The 7,243-nt window shown below is 31.8% G+C and overlaps 1 non-coding gene across 1 annotated transcript; it reads right to left on the bottom strand.

Moving 5' to 3' along the window:
• Positions 1–889: 889 nt before the first annotated feature.
• On the bottom strand, positions 890–969 carry TRNAL-UAG (transfer RNA leucine (anticodon UAG)). The gene has a single exon. It is a non-coding gene; the product is annotated as a tRNA-Leu (tRNA).
• Positions 970–7,243: the final 6,274 nt, after the last annotated feature.

Here is a 7,243-nt window from a genome sequence, read left to right as displayed (position 1 = left end):
AATAAATTGCGAATATGGTCCAAGTAATAAATGCCCAAGTTTCCTTAGGATCCCAATTCCAATAGGATCCCCAGGCCTCATTAGCCCATACTGCTCCACAAAGAATACCTACGGTTAAAAGGGTAAATCCTAGGCTAATGACACGATAACTCCAAGAATCCAAACGCTCCGTTAATTGATATTTGTAATAATTTGGAAATGAAGGGACAGAGGTTCTTTTTAAAGCACTTCTTTTTGCATAAAAATATTTAATATCACTAAAGAAAAATGTTTTATTTAAAACATTTTTTTTCTTTTTAGAAAAGAAATGGAAATTATTTCGAAATCTAATGATTAGAATAGCGGCAGATAATAAGGATCCGCACAAAAGAGTTGCATAGCTTGAATAACATCATACTGACATGCATCATTAACCACTGAGATTGTAGAGCAGGTACTAGTATCGTGGATTGATGCATTTCAGTTAAAAGACCCGATGTGGCAAAGCCTTGCGTTAAAATAGTACTTGGCGTAGTTATTGTGCTTAAATCATTTTTAGAGTTCTGTATTTTAGGAATGGTATGAAGAATATACAGGGCCCATGAAAGGAAGATCAATGACTCATATAAATTACTTAATGGAAAATGTCCCGAGGAAGCCCAACGAGAAACTAAGAATCCTGTTATAGAGAAAAAAGTAACTATCATTCCTTTTTCTGACGAATCGCGTAATCCTCCAAGTTCACGAACTAATAAGGTTATAAAATGAATCGTAATCACAATTGAAATCGTTGAGAAAGAGATATGAGTTAGTATATGTTCTAAAGTTGCAAATAGCATAAGGGGAAGGTCCCATTACAAAATTGTAAATTTCGAATTGATTTCTAATCTATTGTATTCTTTTTCAAGAATGCCGCCACTCGGATTCGAACCGAGATGCTTGAGCACTGCTTCCTAAGAGCAGCGTGTCTACCAATTTCACCATGGCGGCTAACTTCAAATAATAGGTAACTTAAAAGAATAATAGCTATTATCTTGGGAATCGTCGATATTGGGAAAGTCCATAAAATTTAGGAACATTAGAGTTTTCATTAAAATAGACTTCGTTTGGTAGTATCGTTTCCATTTTTTTTTTTTACAATAAACTCTTGCTTTGCCCAATAGAAACACAAACACTGCTTGAAAGAGTTGGAACTTCTTTTTTCTAACTTGCAATTATAGAACTAATTTTTTCTAATTAATTTCCCCTTTACATTTTGAAAATTCTTTCAATACAATGAAAAAAATCCAAAAGGGTTTCTATTTAATGATGAAATTAAAATAAAATGGATAAATAGAAAAGGCTTTTTGGATTTTTTAAAAATTTCTAGAATGAAAGTCTTTATGCTCTTATTAATAAGATTTACTAACCTTATGATTTTGGAGAAGATAGGTGGAAGTTGTAAGTCCTATTGTAAGAATACTCCACTTTTCATAATTTTCCTAATAGAATATGAGGATTCTATTAGGAAAATTATGAAAAGTTCATTGATAGGAAAAGAATACTTAGCACACAGTATACCAAACAAAACTTTTTTTTTCTTGTATATATAAGATAAGAGGGGTTTTTTGTTCTAAGAATATTGTACCGAGTAATTCGACACATAAAAGTACATTCAAAGAAGAATCCAAATTATTAAATAATTGGAATTCTTTTTTGATAAGTCAATTCATATTATTCCAAAATCTTATTATTTGTTTGTTGCCCAGAAAAACCCTTTGGTTTTGGATGCTCATTACCGCTCGAAAATGATCTTGATTTTACTAAAGAATAAGATTGTACTATGGAAAAATAAGTCTTTTTCTTCCAAATATTTTTACGAATACGCTTTTTTGACATTGAAGTACGTTTTTTTGGAACTGCCATTCAAAAAGGAAATTACTTTTTTCTAGTTGTATGTGAAAGACATCTATTGCTGCAAATCAATCCTTCTTTCTTCTTTTTATTAGTATTTATACTTAGATACTGAAAGATACTTAAATTTTGAATTATTTTTTACTTCATTTTGTCTAATGCGGATAAGACAACAAGAATTTTTTAACATTTTTTCTTTATATATTTTATACTTTTTTTTTAATAATATAGAATATATAGAAGGGTTTCTCATTTAAATCTATTTATATCTATTTATATATCAAGTATACTCCATATATAGATATATGGTATGGAAGCCTATCCCCCATATAAGATAAGACGGGGGGATAAAAAGAAGGGAAAATGAAAATAGTTAATTAAGTTCAGAATGGTATTCCATAAAGGAAAGGAATTCCAATCAAAACAAAAAATACTGAGTCTCTTAAACAAGACATTCTAAAACTTAGGTAATTTATAGTCATTAGAATTTTAGTTCTATATGAAGTAAGGACTATTCGATAATTTCTTATAAACATAGGTTTTCATTGGAATTCACTCAATCAGTTAATTATGGAACAAGAGAGCTGTTTCATCTTTGTTTTAAAGAAATATAAAAATGAATTATGAATAGAAAGTAAAATGATTCCACTTTTTTTTTTTTATTTTTATAAATATCTTTATTTAGTTAATAAAATAACTTCGTTACCTAGTTATTTTATTAACTTTTTTAATTTAACCAACTAAACCCATTCTTAATTTTTAATTATTTCAATGAGATAAATTTTGGAAAAATTAAGAATTTCAGTATTTTTTCTTATTCTTTTTATTTATTCTTTCAGAAAGAGATAAGAATTGGTTTGGTGAATCGGAAACAATTTTATAGAAAAATTGAAGTAAAAATTGAAGTAAAAATTGCAATTTCTTTTCTTATGGAACATACATATCAATATGCATGGGTAATCCCTCTTCTCCCACTTCCAGTTATTATGTCAATGGGATTTGGCCTTATTCTTATTCCGACAGCAACAAAAAATCTTCGTCGCATATGGGCTTTTCCTAGTGTTTTACTCTTAAGTATAGCTATGGTATTCTCAGTTCAACTGTCTATTCAACAAATAAATGGAAGTTCGATCTATCAATATCTATGGTCTTGGACCGTCAATAATGATTTTTCTTTAGAATTTGGATACTTGATTGACCCACTTACTTCTATTATGTTAATACTAATTACTACTGTAGGAATCCTGGTTCTTATTTATAGTGATGGTTATATGTCTCACGATGAAGGATATTTGAGATTTTTTGTTTATATAAGTTTTTTCAATACTTCCATGTTGGGATTGGTTACTAGCTCCAATTTGATACAAATTTATTTTTTTTGGGAACTCGTGGGAATGTGTTCTTATTTATTGATAGGCTTTTGGTTTACACGACCAATCGCAGCGAGTGCTTGTCAAAAAGCTTTTGTAACTAATCGTGTAGGGGATTTTGGTCTATTATTAGGAATTTTAGGTTTTTTTTGGATAACAGGTAGTTTAGAGTTTAGGGATTTGTTCAAAATAGCTAATAACTGGATTCCTAATAATGGAATTAACTCTTTACTTACTACTTTGTGTGCTTTTTTATTATTCCTTGGTGCAGTTGCGAAATCCGCACAATTCCCTCTTCACGTATGGTTACCCGATGCTATGGAAGGGCCCACTCCTATTTCGGCTCTTATACACGCAGCAACTATGGTTGCTGCGGGAATTTTTCTTCTAGCTCGACTTCTTCCTCTTTTCATATCTTTACCTTTGATAATGAGTTTTATTTCTTTAGTAGGTACAATAACACTATTCTTAGGAGCTACTTTAGCTCTTGCTCAGAGAGATATTAAAAGAAGCTTAGCCTATTCTACAATGTCTCAATTGGGTTATATGATGTTAGCTCTAGGTATAGGTTCTTATCAAGCTGCTTTATTCCATTTGATCACTCATGCTTATTCAAAAGCTTTATTGTTCTTGGGATCCGGATCCGTTATTCATTCAATGGAACCTCTTGTTGGATATTCACCAGATAAAAGTCAAAATATGGTTCTTATGGGCGGTTTAAGAAAATACATTCCAATCACAAGAACTACTTTTTTATGGGGTACACTTTCTCTTTGTGGTATTCCACCTCTTGCTTGCTTCTGGTCCAAAGATGAAATCCTTAGTAATAGTTGGTTGTATTCGCCCTTTTTTGGAATAATAGCCTCCTTTACTGCAGGATTAACTGCCTTTTATATGTTTCGGATATATTTACTTACATTTGATGGGTATTTGCGTGTTCATTTTCAAAATTACAGTAGCACTAAAGAGAGTTCCTTGTATTCAATATCCTTATGGGGAAAAAGGATACCCAAAGGAGTGAATAGGGATTTCGTTTTATCAACAACGAAGAGTGGAGTTTCTTTTTTTTCACAAAATATACCAAAAATTCAAGGTAATACAAGAAATAGGATAGGATCCTTTACTACGTCTTTTGGGGCTAAAAAAACTTTTGCCTATCCGCATGAAACGGGAAATACTATGTTATTTCCTCTTCTTATATTACTACTTTTCACTTTGTTCATTGGATTCATAGGAATCTCTTTTGATAATGGAGGAATTGGTAATGGAATAGCAGAGTTAACCATATTATCAAAGTGGTTAACTCCCTCAATAAACTTTACCCAGGAAAGTTCTAATTCTTTTGTAAATTCATATGAATTTATTACTAATGCAATTTCTTCTGTAAGTCTAGCTATCTTTGGTTTATTCATAGCATATATCTTCTATGGATCCGCTTATTCTTTTTTTCAGAATTTGGATTTAATAAACTCTTTTTACAAAGGAAATCCTAAAAAAGAATTTTTAGATCAAGTAAAAAAAAATATATACAGTTGGTCATATAATCGTGGTTATATAGATATTTTCTATACTAGGGTCTTTACCCTCGGTATAAGAGGGTTAACCGAACTCACGGAGTTTTTTGATAAGGGTGTTATTGATGGAATTACCAATGGAGTGGGTCTTGCTAGTTTTTGTATAGGAGAGGAAATTAAATATGTAGGGGGAGGTCGAATCTCGTCTTATTTATTCTTTTTTTTATGTTATGTATCTGTGTTTTTATTCTTTTTTCTTTCTTAAGTTAAGGAATTTACAACAAGTCTCTTGCAAAAATAACTATCCTATCCCCTTTCTACAATCTCTCTATATCCTTGTTACATAAGGTAAGTATTGTATAATAGTTCGGTTTTCCGCGATTTTTTCCATTCCTCTGTGTAAATACCCTAATATGGGTTCACAATCAATAACATCCTCACCATCGAGAGTAACGATCAGTCGAAGAACACCATGCATTGATGGGTGTTGAGGGCCCATATTGACTATCATGAGATCTTTTCTTGTAAGCGGTAGACTCATATCCTTTCTTCCTTAATTCATTATTCCATGAAAATGGATTATTCCATGAATTCCTCAAAGCGAGGCTCATCAAAATGAAAAATCTAAGACTACTATAAGACTACTAAAAAAATAATAAAACAAGAAAAAAATTTGAACGATTAAATTACTGCTCCCGAATATTCAACTGACCGATTAATTTCTTATAACGTACTCTATTTTTCTTTGCCAAATAAGCCAGCAAACGTCGACGTTTTCCCAAAAGTCTTCGTAGACCTCTTTCCGATGAAAAATCTTTTTTGTGTAATTCCAAATGTGAAGCAAGTCTCCGTATCTTATTGGTGAAACTGAATACTTGAAATTCAACAGAACCCCTGTTTTCTTCTTTTTCTTCTTTAACCATAAATCCAAAAATTTTTCTACCTCCTTTCTTTTTCATGTATTTTTCTGATCAGGAAAAATACAAAATTATGTCAGTTATTTTGAAGTTATTCTAATCTCGTACACACACAAATTTGCAATTATTCATCTACTACTGGAATTTGGATTTATTTTATCGATGCAAATTGGATTTGGATAGAAGGGTACATTCTTTCTAATATTTTAGATAGAAGAAATGTTTCTTCTATCTAAAATATTAGAAAGAATTTTGCTGATTTATTTATTGCTATATGCAATTTATGGAATTGATACACCATTTAATTGATATCATTTAGCAAAATGAAACACAGCATATGCATCCATCTTTTGGCTCGAGAATTTCACGGGATAGAGATATGGTATAAGAAATAGACTATTAAGTAACTCTAAATGAATTGTGGATACATCTGTATCCTTAACATACTGAAACGATTGTCATTATTCGTATCAAACCAATAGCGATTCATACAAGCTAAATCTTCTAATCAATGGTGGGCCAATAATGAATTTTTTTGCATATGTATTAAGACGCTTGGCCTGATTTCGAAATTGTCCAGAGTTTTATATGTTGTTTTCATTGCAAAATGATGGGTCTCCTTCCATAACTTTCCAATTACGAGTACGAGAATTGAAAGACATGAAAATTCTCAATTCTCTACGGCGTCTAGTAGATAGAAACAAGAAAATCAGAAGAATCTTTCTCTCTATTCACTATCATTCCGCGTCTTCGACTTCTATTAGTTTCTTTTCTTCTTTAATGCAATAGCTATAGTTTGATATAAGAATCCATTTCTCAAAGTAATGGAAACCATTCTCTTATAGGAAATGGTTCGAAAATCGCTATTCCACCTTTTAGGTATCGTGAAAAGTGATACCTGTGAAGATCGTGCATTTCAGTCAAATTCAGATCCGTTTTTCGAGTCCATGATATAATATAACCAAATTGGATAGATCTTCCACCTGTTTAGCTAAGAAAGAATAGATACAGAGGTGGATAATAGATCGATATGAAGATCATGAGCTGCCCCATAATGAAATCGCCAGTAGTCGCGAATATCTCCTTCTTCCCTAATCCAAGATTGGAGAAAGAAGATCTAAGAGGGACCTATGGAGAATGTAGTCAGAAATCCATAATAGAGTCCGACCACAACGACCGAATTAATTATCCTCATCGAGAAACTTAGACTACTAAATAGAAAAGATTTGAAAATCATGGCATGGGTCTCCTTTTTTTCTTTCTTTAGAGTTTTCTATATGCACAATTTCTCGATGTTTCGATGAGAATTTCTTGACTTTCCATATATAGAAAGAGATAGACTATAAATGACATCTCTTATGTCAATAAGACCAAAGGGATGGATATTAAATGATAGGAAGTGCTAGGAAGTGAAATAGAATGAAATAGAGCCACTTTGGGCTTCCCTATGAAATGAGGCATGGAACGGAGCCACTACGAAGAAATTATGGGAGTTACGAAAGAAGCTTCGGACTCATATTGTTCATGGGTTGAGAGCGGGAGTTGAACTCTAGGAGGTCGAATCCCCCCT

Source organism: Triticum urartu, unplaced genomic scaffold (genome assembly GCF_056163025.1).
Source record: "Triticum urartu cultivar PI428250 unplaced genomic scaffold, HENAU_Tu73 scaffold119, whole genome shotgun sequence".
In the NCBI taxonomy this organism is placed as follows: domain Eukaryota; kingdom Viridiplantae; phylum Streptophyta; class Magnoliopsida; order Poales; family Poaceae; genus Triticum; species Triticum urartu.
Note: the sequence above shows the minus strand (reverse complement) of the source record. Positions and strands in the feature narration are given on the sequence as shown.